This window comes from Enhydra lutris, unplaced genomic scaffold (genome assembly GCF_002288905.1).
Source record: "Enhydra lutris kenyoni isolate GAN:26980312 unplaced genomic scaffold, ASM228890v2 scaffoldscaffold12, whole genome shotgun sequence".
In the NCBI taxonomy this organism is placed as follows: Eukaryota; Metazoa; Chordata; class Mammalia; order Carnivora; family Mustelidae; genus Enhydra; species Enhydra lutris.
In genome coordinates, this window is record NW_019154096.1 from 28,082,530 (window position 1) to 28,097,782 (window position 15,253).

Genomic DNA, 15,253 nt, shown 5'->3' on the forward strand with positions numbered 1-15,253 from the left:
TTTTCAACAATGTGAATGTACTTAATGCCACTGCACTATACACTTAAAACTGATTAAAAAGGTAAATTTTATGTATGTTTGTTTTTCTACAATTAAAAAATAAATTTAAAAATAGATCCTAGAAATTCTTTGGTAGGCAATGATACCAGCATGATTCAAGTTAAAGATTTCATTTGCTCATTCAGCAATCAATGAGGCAACAGAACAGCTTAAGAGCATGGGCTTATTCTTGGGACCCTGCGAGTGCATTAGAACTGGGTTTGTGTTCAAGCTTTGTCACTTTACTGCCCTTGAAGCTATGAACAATCTACTCATCTTTCCTTGGCCTTTCATCTGTAAATGTGGTAGTTAAAGCTTATCTTGGAAGTTGTAAGGATTAATGTGATAATGTTTATAAAAATTGTACTACTTTTATTTTTTTTTATTTTTTATTTTTTAAAGAGTTTATTTATTCATTTGACAGACAGGGATCACAAGTAGGCAGAGAGGCAGGCAGAGGGGGTTGGGGCGAGGCAGGCTCCCCGCTGAGCAGAGAGCCCGATGTGGGGCTTGATCCCAGGACCCCGGGACCACGACCCTAGCTGAAGGCATAGGCTTTTAATCCACTAAGCCACCCAGGTGCCCCAAAATTGTACTACTTTTAAAAAGAAAGCTTGGAAACCACTAGGGTTGAAGGCTTTTTTTTTTTTGCCATTTTTCTGAATGTTTTTCATCTTAACAAAACTTAAATTTACCCATTTATGGACTGGACAACCAGAATTGTGGCTCTCATCCACTTAAAAATAGTAATTCCAATCTAGCTCTCAATTGAACATCTTGTTTTGCTTTTCATTTCCCCTAATATTTTGAGACTGCATTTCCTTTCCATCTGACTGATGATCCAACTACATAATTGCCAAATTATAATTTATGTCTAGGATAGCCACAGAGTTTTCGAAAATAGTACATTAGAAGTACTTTCCTTTAGAAAGATGATTTCTCAGATTTTCCTTGGCAGACAATAATAGGAAAAAATGATTCATTTGTAGATTACAAGGCATACTTATTGAGTGTCTGCTATGTGATTGTCATTGTGCTAGGTAGTAACTGGTAACTTAAGCTCTCTAGTCTAAATTTTGAGAAAAATCTGAAAAAAATAGAGCCTTAGAGTGAACGACACTGATAGAATCTTAGTTGTATCTAATTCTGATATAGTCTTGTTCAATGAGGACATTGAGTTTGAGCTTAGAGCGGTCTAAAAAGTGTAGGCAAATACAACAGAAAGGAGTTGAAAGGGATATAGCCTACCACGGAAAGTATTGGGTTTTGTTTTCGTGTTAGCGTTTGGTTGGTTTGGGACTTTTCTTAGCCATTTGAGTTCTCCTTCACTCCAGCAAACAACTGGATTATAGGTTTCCATTGTTTCAATCACTCTACATTATTTATTTATTTATTTATTTTATTTATTTGTCAGAGAGAGAGGGAGAGAGAGCGAGCACAGGCAGACAGAATGGCAGGCAGAGGCAGAGGGAGAAGCAGGCTCCCCGCCAAGCAAGGAGCCCGATGCGGGACTCGATCCCAGGACACTGGGATCATGACCTGAGCCGAAGGCAGCTGCTTAGCCAACTGAGCCACCCAGGCGTCCCAATCACTCTACATTATTAAAGAAGCAAGTATTAGGTAGCAGCTAACAACTCAGTAGAGCTACACTAACTGAATGTCTGCCAAATGCTGTGAACTATAGCTCTGAAATAGGATAAGATCTATTCAAAGGGTAAAAATTCAGTGATCATCTAAGTTTTCATAGATCACTTTATAATTCTACATAGTTCTTAATCATATATACTATGTGAAATATGTATTTTCTGTATCTATGTGTGTTTTATGTAATAAATATTTTAAAAATATTCAGTCTTCTGTAAAGACAAGTAAAAAAACAGGGGGATGGAATTCATATATTGTGAACTGATAGGTTATAAGACTGAGCCAGTCATAGGACTTGTTTTAAAGTATAGACAATAAATATTCAAGTATCTTGGGAAATAGGCAAATCTGATGTGCTGTATATAAATAGCAAGTAAGTTTGTAACCTGCAAGACTGCTAAGGTTAGACTAAAGAAAACTGAATTGTAACAGATCAGAATATCACTTATAGAAAGGGTTGGAAAACTGTATCAAGAGCATGTACCACTGTATCACCCCAAATAGACACCTTGTTAGTGACACTTAGTATGTTCTCATTCTGGCCCCATACACACTACCCAGGAAAGGCAAATAAAACCTTGACTGTTCAGCAGACCAATTATCAAGCTTTAGCCTCTTTGCTCTTGAGTTTCTCTCAGAAAACAAGTAGAGTGTGTATGTGCGATCCTAAGCACTACTGTTTGTGGCGCCTTGCTTAAACTGTGACTGTCTTCTCATAAGTACGCCATCATCATCAGAGGAGCCTGATGAGGTAAGTAGACAGGGCATTTGAACATTCAGCTAGTGAAATCCCTATAACTTGGTTGCCTCCTGACTCATTACACTATGATTCTTAGCTTTTCCCCTTGCTTCTTGCTGTTTTTTGTTTGTTTGTTTGTTTGTTTAATGGATAAATGTGTAGTATCAACCTCTGCATTTGGTTGGTAGGCCCTTTTTGTTCTTTTCCTTTTGGGATGGCTGGCATGTTTACGTATTTGGAGGCTACTACTGTTTCAAGGTAATTTTCCCACACAATACTAGGTTTAAGTGGATTTCTCCCTGTTCCATGGTTTAATAATACCTTACATGGTAGCCATGGAAAAATGTGCAGAGACATTGAAAGGGAGCATTATTTGCAAAGATCAACACTTCTATGAAAGATGAACTAAAAGTCGTACAGAGAGTAAACGTTAACACTTTAGAATCAGTGTAGAGCTCATTCTGTCTGATCTGACCAACAACCATATTTTCATATATCAGTTGATATTGCAAATCATGTCAACAAGAAAATGTTCTCATTAGGTCTTTGATACTTTGATTTGATAAATTCTTGGAGATTTTAATGCAACCACAGGCAATATAAAACAATATTGTTGAGATGTCCAAATACAATTCTAGATTTTCCTCACCTGCATGTTTGATAGTGTAAATTTAAATTTTGTAAAATTTCATTCATTGTAAACTTCTCTTTAATGAAAATGTAAAAATCTTATCTGAAAAGTATTCTGCACCCCTTGTATATACCACTTCCAGAAAGTGGTATGATTTGCTTACCTGTGATATTGATGCTTTCATAGTGAAGGTTTTGGGACACTTCAGTTTTCTCAATATGTACAGGTGCACTTAATGTGATTTTTGAACATAAAGAAATGGAAGGAGGTAGCCGCCTTGGACATGTGCCTTAAAAATGGCTATAATTGTTGTTGGACTTAGAAAAGATATCCTGCAGTAAAATATTTTTAAAGTGTGAGACAAGAAGAATGTCCTTGTCTAATTTGGCAATACACTGAGGATGAGAATGGAGAAAAAGATTTTACTGAAACAGAAATTTATATGCCATTTCTCCAAAAGTGTTTGATGGTATTTGAAGAAGCCATACGGAGACTAGAAAAAACTTGCACAACAAACAAATGTCTCATTTTTGTGTGATTTGACTGCTTCATAACTCAAGGTGGGGGAAAAAAAGTCACCACGAAAGGGCAGCCAAATTAAATAAGACCTTCTCAATTTCTTTACTAAAACTGTAACTCATTTGGATTGCAACTTTGACAGTATAAATTGAAATTACCAGTGTGCTTCTGAAATGATGTTCATTTTACATATGGAAAGCATATATAATTTAATCCATCAATCCAAAGGACATGATTGATAAACAGTTGGAATACGCAACAAGCATTTAGATTCAAAGTAGGTGGATATTTTGTAGAGTTTGAAACTAATTTTAACATATCTAACTACCTGCCATTGCTAGTAAGTACAATCCTAGGTATTCCATGCTTAAATGCTTTTATTGAGAGATATTTGGCTTGATATCATCACAGGACTGACACCAAGAATATGGCCTTGATATAGGCAGAGCAGTCAAAATGAAGTTTATATAGAACTATATTCAGTTTTACCACAGTAAAAAGAAGGCTGTCCTAATGGTTCTATTTAGTTCAGAGAAGTGTTATTGGAAAGGAGACACAAACATAAAACTGTTAATCCAACTGTTTTTAATCTTCTTTTAAAAAAATCTTTCATTTGTATACATTAAGAATATACAATATAGCCTATAAAATTTAAATTCTAATATAAAGAATTTAAAAAGTTTAAGTTGCCATATTTATTTTAACAAACGAAAATAATGATTATTATATTTTCTCATACATATTATTTAATTAGCCCTACTTTTAAAAATTGCTAATTTCCACTGTTAATTGCTCCTATTGTTTAAAAGTAGCACTTACATAACAGAAAAGTAAATAATACAGAATAATATATACTTTCAAATAGGTCTGTATTGGTTTTTTCAGGATGCCATAGCAATACCAGAGACTGAGTGGTTACCCAAGAGAAATTTGTTTAATCAGAGTTCTGAATATTAGAAGTCCAAGATTAAGGTGTTAGCAGCTTTGATTTCTTCTACTTTTTTTTTTTTTTTTAAGATTTTATTTAGGGGTGCCTGGGTGGTTCAGTTGGTTAAGCCACTGCCTTCGGCTTAAGTCATGATCACGGACTCCCTGGATCGAGTCCCGCATCGGACTCCCAGCTCCGCAGGGCGTCTGCTTCTCCCTCTCACCTTCTCCCCTCTCATTATCTCTCTCACTCTCTCTCTCTCAAATAACTACATAAAATCTTTTAAAAAATGATTTTATTTATTTGAGAAAGAAAGAGTGAGCACATGTGTGCACTGGACATGCACAGGATCAGGGGAAGGGACAGAGCGGGAGGGAGAGAAGAATCCCAAGCAGTCTTCATGGAGCCCCAGCCCCACTTGGGGGGCCCCAGTCCCACAACCCCAAGATCATGACCTGGGTGGAAACCAGCCGCTCAACCAGCTGAACCACCCATATGTCCCAGCTTTGATTTCTTCTGAATCCTCTCTCCTGTTGGCTCTCTCTTCACATAATTGTCACTCTGCTTACCCCTGGTATCTTTCTCTGTGTTTGTATCTATTTTTATAATGACAATGGTAAAATTGGCTTAGGATCCACCATAAGGGCCTCATTTTAACTTAAAGACTCTATCTCTAAATAATAGTTGCATTCTTAAGTTCTGGGGCTTAGGGCTTCAACATAGGAATTTGGGTAGGACATAATTCAGAGCATGTCAAGTACTCATTTTTATGTTTTTTATTTTTGGTAGTGTACCATTTTGATTTTCTTCTTATTTCCTCTTGTGTATGTGTTTTAGTTATTTTCTTAGTGGTTACTTTGGGGCTTGCAATTAACATACTAAACTTACAACAATCTAGTTTAAATAATACCAACTTAGTTTCTGTGGCATACAAACACTTCTCTCCTTTGTCTTTCCATCCTCCCCCTTTATATCGTTATCATCAGTAATTGTTTATACATTGTGTATTCATTAATATGGATTTATAATTATTATTTCATTCATTTGCCTTTTAATTCCTCCAGGAATAAAAGATGAGTTGTAAACCACAAGTGTGGTAGTACTGGCTTTTATATTTATCTATGTAGTTACCTTTACCAGTGTTCTTTATTTCTTGTTATGTCTTCAGGGTACCATCTGGTGTCCTTTCATTTCAGTCTCAAGGACTCCTTTTATCATTTCTTATAGGACAAGTCTACTATTAACAAACTTCTTAAGCTTATTTTAAAATATGGGAATGCCTTAATTTCTTCTTTATTCATAAAGGGTAGTTTTGCTGGATACCTAACTGTTGGCTGACCTTTCTTTTAGCAGTTTATATGTCATCTCACTGCTTTGTGTCCTCCATTGTTACTGATGAGAAATCAGCTTGTAATCTTATTGAGGACCCCTTAGTCATGAAAAGTCACTTCTCTCACTCTGTTTTTAAAATTCTTTTTTTGTCTTTGATAATTTGCTCACGTTTTTAGTATGGATCTCTTTGATTTTCTTCCTTGGAGTTCATTGGGCTTTAATGTGTAAATTCATGTATTTCATCAAATTTGGGAAGTTTTAGGCCATTGTATTTTCAGATTTTTTTTTCCTATGTTTCTCTCTTTCTATAGAAATTTTTGGATTTCTATAATACATATGTTGGTCTGCTTGGTGATTTTTTTTTTTTTTTTTGATGTTTCTGTTGAATGAGTTTCGAGCTGTCTACTAGTTTGCTCCATAATTATTTATTATATCATTATATATATTTGGTCTGGTATGTCATTCTTGGGTCAGTGTTCTAAAATCTTGGTTACTCTACATTAAGGCCAGTGGCCTATTGTTTTCTTTTTCCACACTGGAGCTGTTGGTTTTCTTAAACCTGGCCTACTTAACTTACCTATATTGCTTTGTTGTGATCCTTATTTTTTAGATCCTCGCAACAGCTTATTAGACAAGACAATGTGGTCTTGTCTTGTCCTTTAATGAGGATTCTGATTAAGATAGACAAAAATGCCATGATAAATCACTAAGCAAAATAGAATTAGAACTCAGGTGTTTTAACTGGAACTTCTGATTCATCTCCTTACTAGAGGTTTTCCCCTCTTCCTTAGAAGACTTCAGTTTTGACTTGTCTATATGTTTGAGATTTTGAGTGTTTTTACACACTCTCTGCACTTCTTACAGTCAGCTTCAATTTGGGAAGAATTGGAGGTTGTCAGGGAAAATCAAGTATCCATCATTTTAAATATAGTTCTGAGTAAACGAACTCTTTCTTTCATGCTTCTTAGGGACAGCAGTTTTCCTTGATGTTTTGATACCTTTTTGATCCTTGAACATTTATGTTTTTTTCTGAATTATTGAATTTTTCAGAAGCCCGATGACCAGCTACATGTGGTTTTCCTCTGTTGTTTTAAGTTATATAAATTTGCTTGTTTTTATGCTTCTTGCAAATTGATTTACTGATTTTTCTAATGTTCTGCAGTTGTTAAAAGTTTGTCATTGTTTGTTCTGGGTATCTAATCAAATCTTGTAAGTGTCTTATCCTTTGTTAACTGAACTATAAGTAGATCATCATTATCATTGTTAAAGAACAAAACTGAAATTGAAGATCTAACTGGCTTTATTAAATAATTTGTGAATCAGGCAGCATCCCATCTTAAAAGTAAAGGAGAGGTCTCTTGAGCTGCCAAAAAGGAACAGTTTTTAAAAGCAGAAAGGGAACGGAAAAAAGGAAATTATTAGGAAAGAATGTTGTCCTTCTGAGGGCAATGAAAGAGATCTATCATTACATTTCCTAGTGCTGACAAGGAAATTCCATGTTGACTGGTTAAAAGGTTACCTTCTTGGGGGTATTGAAATTGTAGTTAGGTTAGGTATTAAGTCTTGGTTTGCTAATGTGGGGCTCTTGACGTAAGTGACTTCATTTTGGACCTGTGATTTTCTTTTTTTTTTCTTTTTTAGAATCTAATTTTTAATTTTTTAAAATATTTTTTTAAAATTTATTTGATAGAAATCACAAGTAGGCAGAGAAACAGGTGGAGACGGGGGTGGGGGGAGCAGGCTCTCCGCGGAGCAGAGAGCCCAACGTGGGGCTCAATTCCAGGACCCTGAGATCATGACTTGAGCCGAAGGCAGAGGCTTTAACCCACTGAGCCACCCAGGTGCCCCTAACTTTTAATATTTTATTAACATATAATGTATTGTTTGCCCCAGGGGTACAGGTCTGTGAATCGTCAGGCTTGCACACTTCATAGCACTCACCATAGCACATACCTTCCCCAATGTCCATAACCCATCCACCCTCTCCATACCCCCCTCCCTCCTCAGTTTGTTTTGTGAGATTAAGAGTCTCTTATGGTTTTTCTCCCTCGTGATCCCATCTTGTTTCATTTTTTCCTCTCAAATTCCTCATGTCAGGGAGATCATATGATAATTGTCTTTCTCTGATTGACTTATTTTGGTTTTCTTTTTAATAGAATAAATTTCTTCTCCCTTTCATCCTCCAAAATGTTGAGGCTATGTGGATTTTTATGACTCTCTATTCAATAATAAAAAGTAACCATTTTTCTGTTACTTTAGTAATTGTCATCTTTGTAAATAAAGTATATTTTTCTCTGATTTAAAGCAGAGATCTTTGAGATAAAATAATACTCCTTTCATTGCTGTATTCCAGGTCATTTTATAGAAACTATTATATTTGTGTATTATGTTCTTTACCCTTTTAACTCATTTGTTTTTAGGTTGTAGAGATGACCCTGTGCCTCTAATTACAGGTTTTCTTCCTTAATCATATATACAAAACCATCAGTAATGGACCTGAATTTTTTCTTCACATAAGCATTAAACATTTACCTTGGTCTTTTCTTGAATTCTTAGATCTTTATTTCTGTCTTTTAATTCCTAACTTGGTTCTCTGATCATCAGCTTTCTGGTTTTTCCAATTTCTCATGTTTTTCCTAGTTAGATGATCTTCCATATTTATATTTAGCTACTGATGAAATTTTAACCAGGTTTTTGTTTTGTTTTTAATTAAATTTTGAGAGAACTAAGTACCAGTGTTCATATTTATATAATTATACAGGATTTCACCTGGAGGAGAGGGGGAGTGCTTTGTTTTTTTCTTTGATGCAAACATCATGTTGGGAACTAGTTCCCAGAATTGTGTTTTAAAGCTTTCCCGAACTATGTACATTGAGTTCCTAAAATCTTTTTTTGTTTTTAAGTTTCAAGAGTTATATTTGGATGAATAGAAACATGTTGAACCAAAAATTGTAAAGCTGGTATTTTAAGAACCATGTGGCATTTCCAACTGAGTCATAGTTATCTAGAAATTAAAATTGAAAATCAAGATTTTCATATTTCTTTTCTTTTAAAAAAATTGTTAATCTGTGTGGTTCTATAATTTATATATAACTATAATTTATATATATATCTATAATCTATATTTCTGATTATCTCTTTTTTTGTGACCTATTTTACCCGAAAAAAAACCAGCTAGAGATTAAAAGGCTTTTTATTAGATGTACCTCCAGGAATCTGGGAGCTGTCTGGACTCCTTACATTTAAAAAGTAGAAATGATATTGGAGTGATCAAAGAGAATTCTCCATTCTAATGTCTTACACCTGGAACAGTTGTGGAAATGTCAATAGCGCAGCAGTATTTATAAATATCAGAGCAGGATGTGGCAGATGGTGATGCAACACAGAGGCTTGTCAAACCTTATGTCATTAAAAAGGAGGTTCCTGTTGGTGCCACTTATAAGATTAATGAATAATTTTAAGTAATTGGGGCTTACAAAATAAAGTTGACTATTCAAAATAGTTCTTTTTGCAGCTGGAAAAAATTTAAATATGAATTAATACCTCCTTTCTTTGGTAATCCTTATTCCTTGTTGGATTAGATTGTGAGAGATTTTAGTAGCTAAATAAGGTGAGGAAAGCGGTGTTTTGTTTTTCTAAGTGGTATTTTAATGGATTTGTGACATTTTTCTACATTATGTCAGATTTTTAATTTTTTTAAATTTATGTTTATTATTATTATTTTTTAACTTCATTCAGCATCTGTTTATTGGGATATCATGTCAATTCAGGGTGCTTTTAGTGCTTCTTCCATCAGAGGAGCATCCTTCTGTAAGCCTTGCTTTTCCTCCTGGAGGCTGGCTGAGGATAGTGGAGCAGCCAAAACACAAAACTACCATTTGTGCATGGCTAAAGACGGTGGTGATTTTGTAGCATCCTGGACAGTTCATATCCATGAAGGAGGATTTGGGCCTTTGTGCACTTATTCTTGTGCTTCCTCTTATTCTGGGAATGGGTGGAGAAGGTCTTTGTGAGGGGCATGTTCTCATGGAGAACTCATCACCACCAGAAAGGCTGTCAGGTTTTTAATGTAAAGCAAAATTCATATATCTTCTCCTTCCTTTTCTCTTTTCCTTACCCCTTTAGTCCTTCTCTTTATGCTTTCTTTCTTCCTTTTTTCTTTCCTTTTTTTTCTTAAACTTTATTTTATACCTTAAATTAAGAATTCTTTTACCAGTTTAAACCTTATAAATTTCAATGTGGTGCATTGTTCTATGCTACGGCATTAAACATGGATACAATTGGAGGTTGTGTTTCTCCTGCCTAAGAGGAAAACAAAGAGACTTCTGTAAGAAATGCTACAAGTGACAGTTTCTAATTTCATCCAGGGCATGAAACTCTTGCTTTGGTTCCATTCCTTTTCATTCTGTTTTAGAGTTAGAATTCAGAAACTTTAAAAATAAATGTCTTATGGATAATGTATTCATTTGTTTGAACTGAAAAATAAAGTCAGACCTCTTTGGGTAGAAAAAAATGTCTCATTTGTTTAGTTGTTGGACAGTAAGGATGGTCTTTGCCGTATAAATTATATAGTGGTACTGCAAGATGCCTGCTTTTTAAAAAGCTTTTCTAGAGTATTTCTATGTTCTTTGGTGTTTTTGATGGTGAGGTACTTGAGATAACAAAGTAAAAAGCCAAATAGTCTAAATTTTAGCAAGTCATAGTGATTAGGGGTGTAGAGGATGTGCTGTGGAATTAAGCAGAGCTGGGCAAGAAAAAACTCAGGCAAAATCAGCTAACTTCTTCAAATTTGAGTTTCTTTTTTTGAAAAATGGGAATAATTATAATAATTTTATAGCCTAATATTTTCAAAAGAGTAAAGTTATGAATCTCATAGATAATGAATATGTCAACAATTTTATTTAACTCATAATGAATGAGTGAACAGATAAGATGTTACATTTAATTTAAAAGAAAACTCAAGGGACGCCTGGGTGGCTCAGTTGGTTGGACGACTGCTTTCGGCTCAGGTCATAATCCCAGAGTCCCGGAATCGAGTCCCGCATCGGGCTCCCAGCTCCATGGGGAGTCTGCTTCTCCCTTTGACCTTCTCCTCACTCATGCTCTCTCTCACTGCCTCTCTCTCAAATAAATAAATAAAATCTTTAAAAAAAAAACCCCAAAAACTCAAAAGTCCGGAGACATGTGTGGTTGATGAAATAAATCTACTAGTATTACAAAACTGACTTTTTAAAAAAAGATTTTATTTATTTATTTGAGAGAGCAAGAGAATGAGAGAGAGAGAGAGAGAGCATGAGAAGGGGGAGGGTCAGAGGGAGAAGCAGACTCCTTGCCTATCAGGGAGCCAGATGCAGGACTTGATCCCTGGACTCCAGGATCATGACCTGAGTTGAAGGCAGTCGCTTAACCAACTGAGCCAACCAGGAGCCCCAACATACTGACTTTTTGTTGGGGTGGCAAGTTTTAATTCTCTCTGTAGGGTCAGATTTTATTTACTGATTATACACAAGAATAATTGCTGTAAGTAATGTATAGACTTATAAAATAGCTTGAAGATGATGAAAGGTATAAGCCACATAGAATCAGAAGTCTGGAAGTCTATGCTCTAAAAAAAGGCGTAGGCTTCCACAAATATCTCCAGTCTTTTGGGACCATTTCAAAATCTTTTATAATTTTTTTCTTTGATGGTATTTAACTCAATATAGTGTGCTGTTAGAATTAATGATAAAGTATAAATAATATACCTAGTTCAGTATTTATATATAACAAGAGCTCAATAAATTACAGCTGTATGTATGTGGCAGACATTTTCCATTAATTGAATTAAACTCAATGTGTAATTCCAGCAATTTGTTAAGAATGTATTTAAAGCAATAAAATATGCCAGATATTCCTTCCTTCATACCTATTTGTCTAAAAATAAAATCTTTCAAAATTAGAAAATAAGGCAGTGGGGCCTAAAACTGGTTAGTGAATTGGTCCTTATAGGGAAAGAGCCCAAATGTCATTGACTGATGAATGGATAAAGAAGATGTGGTATATACATGGAAAGGAATATTACCTCCATCAGAAAGAATGAAATCCTATCATTTGCGATGATGTGGATGGAGCATGAGTGCATTACATTAAGCAAAATAAGTCAGTCAGAGAAAGACAAATACCATATGATTTCACTCATGTGGAATTTAAGAAACAAAACAGATGAACATATGGGAAGGGGAAAAAAAAAGGATAGCAAACCATAAGAGACTCTTTAAAAATATATATTTATTTCAGAGAGCGTGCGCATGCACACATGCGTGTGCAGTCGAGGGAGGGGCAAAGGGGGAGGGAGAGAATCTCAAGCAGACTCCATGCAGAGTGCAGAGCCCAACACATGGCTCCATCTCATGACCCTGTGATCCTGACCTGCGCCACTCAAGTGCCCCAGCAAACCTTAAGGGACTCTTAATGATAGAGAGCAAACTGAGTGGTGATGGAAGGAGGTGGGTGAGGGTGCTCGCTTCGGCAGCACATATACTAAAATTGGAGGTGGGTGAGGAATGGGCTAAATGGATGATGAATGTTAAGGAAGACACTTGTCGTGTTAAACACTACTTGTTATATGTGAGTGATGAATCATTACATTCTACTCCTGAAACCAATATAACACTATGTGTTAACTAACAATTTAAATAGAAATTTGAAAAGAAAAAAAAATTTAATAAATAAAGTTCAATAAATAAAGTTTAATCTTCTGAGCTCTTGAATGCTTTACTTGGTTAGTGATTGTTTTGGTTAGTGACTTGGAAATTCTTTGTTGTCTACAGTTGTTGGAAGATTTATTGGTTGATTGGCATCAATAAGGATTATACATCGATAGTTAATTGAATGCAAAAGAAAAATAAGTCTCTTCGTATCTGCGCATCTTACATAAAGATGTAATTTAATTTCATTTTATGTTAAATATTAAATACCGTAAGTTTTCATTTAATGAAATTAATAGTAAATTTCTTTGTAAAAGAATAGTTTTTTAGGGCGCCTGGGTGGCTCAGTGGGTTAAGCCTCTGCTTTCGGCTCAGGTCATGATCTCAGGGTCCTGGGATTGAGCCCTGCATCAGGCTCTCTGCTCAGCAGGAAGCCTGCTTCCCCCTCTCTCTCTGCCTGCCTCTCTGCCTACTTGTGATCTCTCTCTCTCTCTCTGTCAAATAAATAAATAAAATCTTAAAAAAAGAATAGTTTTTTAAAGAACAAGATAATAATCTCTAATTACTGCATCTAAGTTAGTTTTATAAGTGTTTATCTTCCATGTCACACTCTTAATTCCACAGTATGTATTCAGTGATTTTCTTATATTTTCCTGGTTTTCATGTCTGCATTTAAGCCACTTAAACATCACAGAAAGCTCAGAGCACAGTCTCGAAAACAGTTTTTTGTTCTATCAGTCTCTTATTCTCCCATGGCCCCTAGAAGTATATAGAGTGTCTTGGTGCCTCTGGATGCCAATGAATCAAGAATCACTCCAAACATCACTTTTTATCAAGTCCTGTGAACCTGTTCTATTTAACTGTTAGATGTTTGTTAGTCTTCACTTTCACTTTCCCATGCATACTTTCTTCTGCCTACAGTGCTGTTTACCGTGCCATTTTTTTTTCTCATCCCTCTCAATATACAGGTAATTTCCAGAGATAAATGATCTTTCTGACTTCTGCTTTCCCCACGCTAAAAGTGCTTGTTGGAGCATATATATCTCTTTATATAGCTTAACCCAACTGAGTGTTTGCATTTGTTGGTGATATTCTGTCAATAATGTCAACATCATTTTTAACTGCATATAAATCATTGATCATTTTTTTCCATTTTTCATCATTGGATTAATTTACATAACACAGTACTTACCATATAATGGGCAGATAAATGAATAGCTCTCTACTCCCTTCTGTATTATTTATTTGATCCTCTGATTATGAACATTTGTACCTCTAGTCAAGCTGATCCTAGATTATGCCTGCCCTTAAACTTTATTATCTGAATCAGAATCTGAATCAGAATTAGAGCCACATGCAAAATCCTTTAAAGGGAGGTTTTATTCACAAGAGTTGTTGCAAGAGTGGGGAAAGGGGGATGGGGATTACTGCAATAAAGGAAATGCTCCCACCATAAGATGTGGAGTGTTCCCAAAAGTTGGGTAGAAAAGTCTTTTCTTTCAAAAGGAAAGAGTGAAGCTAGAAGAACCTGGTATGTGGAAGTGGAATTAATAGATGTAGGTGGGTAGAGGTGGAATGATGGGATAGTACAGAGACTGCTTTACATTGAGATCAGCTTACCCTCAGGAGGGGCTGTTAGGTTATATGTTGGTTCAGGCTGAGGATGAGTCAATGTCCAGGGCTCTCGAAGTAGAGAAGCTTTTTAACTGACACTTGGTAAGTCAAGGTAGCAGGTATTTTGTTGAGATTGATCATTGGGTATAACCAGTTCAAGTAATCATTTTTGGGCAAAGAATAGGAATTTGGAGGATCTGTGTCTTGGCTTATCATAAGGCAAACAAAGGAGTTATGTGTGTTTTTTCTAGTCGTACAAGGAAAAATGGTCCCTTGTAGCAAACTCTTTTAGGAACACAAAGGGATGGGGGAATTTCTTCAACTGTCTCTGGTTACCAGGATCATAGGGCTTGGGGTAAAGCTAACGCTGAAAGAGGAATTTAGAAACATGTTTCTAACACAGTTGTCTTGGTCACTTCCTCCTTCCCTTTATCTTCAGCCCCAGTGCCCATCCCCCAGGGAAAAATTAGAAACCCTGATCTCTCTGATTCAGAAAGGTTTTTTTTTTGTTTTTGTTTCTGTTTTTTTTTTTTTAAGATTTTTATTTATTTGGGAGAGAGAGAATGTGCAAGTGCGGGAAGGTACAGAGGGAAAGAATCTCAAGCAGACTCTTCACTGAGCTTGAGCCCAACATGGGGCTTGAGATCATGACCTGAGCTAAAAACCAGTCAAACACTTAACAGACTGAGCTACCCTGGTAGCTACCCTAATTCAGTAAGTTTTAAATTATTGCTAAAATATTTAGTCCGTGTAGTTGTACATTATTCTTTCCACAAAATTTTATTTTCTATTCTTTGGTCTTTCCTTAGAATGATCTTTAGAATCATTTTATCTATGTATTAAAAAAAAAACAAAACCTCCTGAGGTTTTATGGGGAATTTTGTACCATCATAGATTAATTTGGGTATAATACACATTTTTATGTTGTGTTTTGATCGGTAGAATGACATTAGAACATCTCTACTGAGTCAAGTATGTGTTTTTTTAATTACCTAATAGAGTTTTATAATTTTTTTAAAAAGATCCTCACACTTTCATATATGTTGTTAAGTATTGTGTAGTGTGTTATCATTCTTATTCTTGTTATTCCTACAACTTTAAAATAACATCTCTTTTTTATC

At 35.4% G+C, this 15,253-nt stretch overlaps 1 protein-coding gene across 2 annotated transcripts in view; it reads left to right on the forward strand.

The window, feature by feature from the left end:
- The window catches only part of LOC111144874 (adenosine kinase), a 531,020-nt gene that overhangs the window by 180,407 nt on the left and 335,360 nt on the right, over positions 1–15,253 (forward strand). The window lies entirely within an intron of this gene.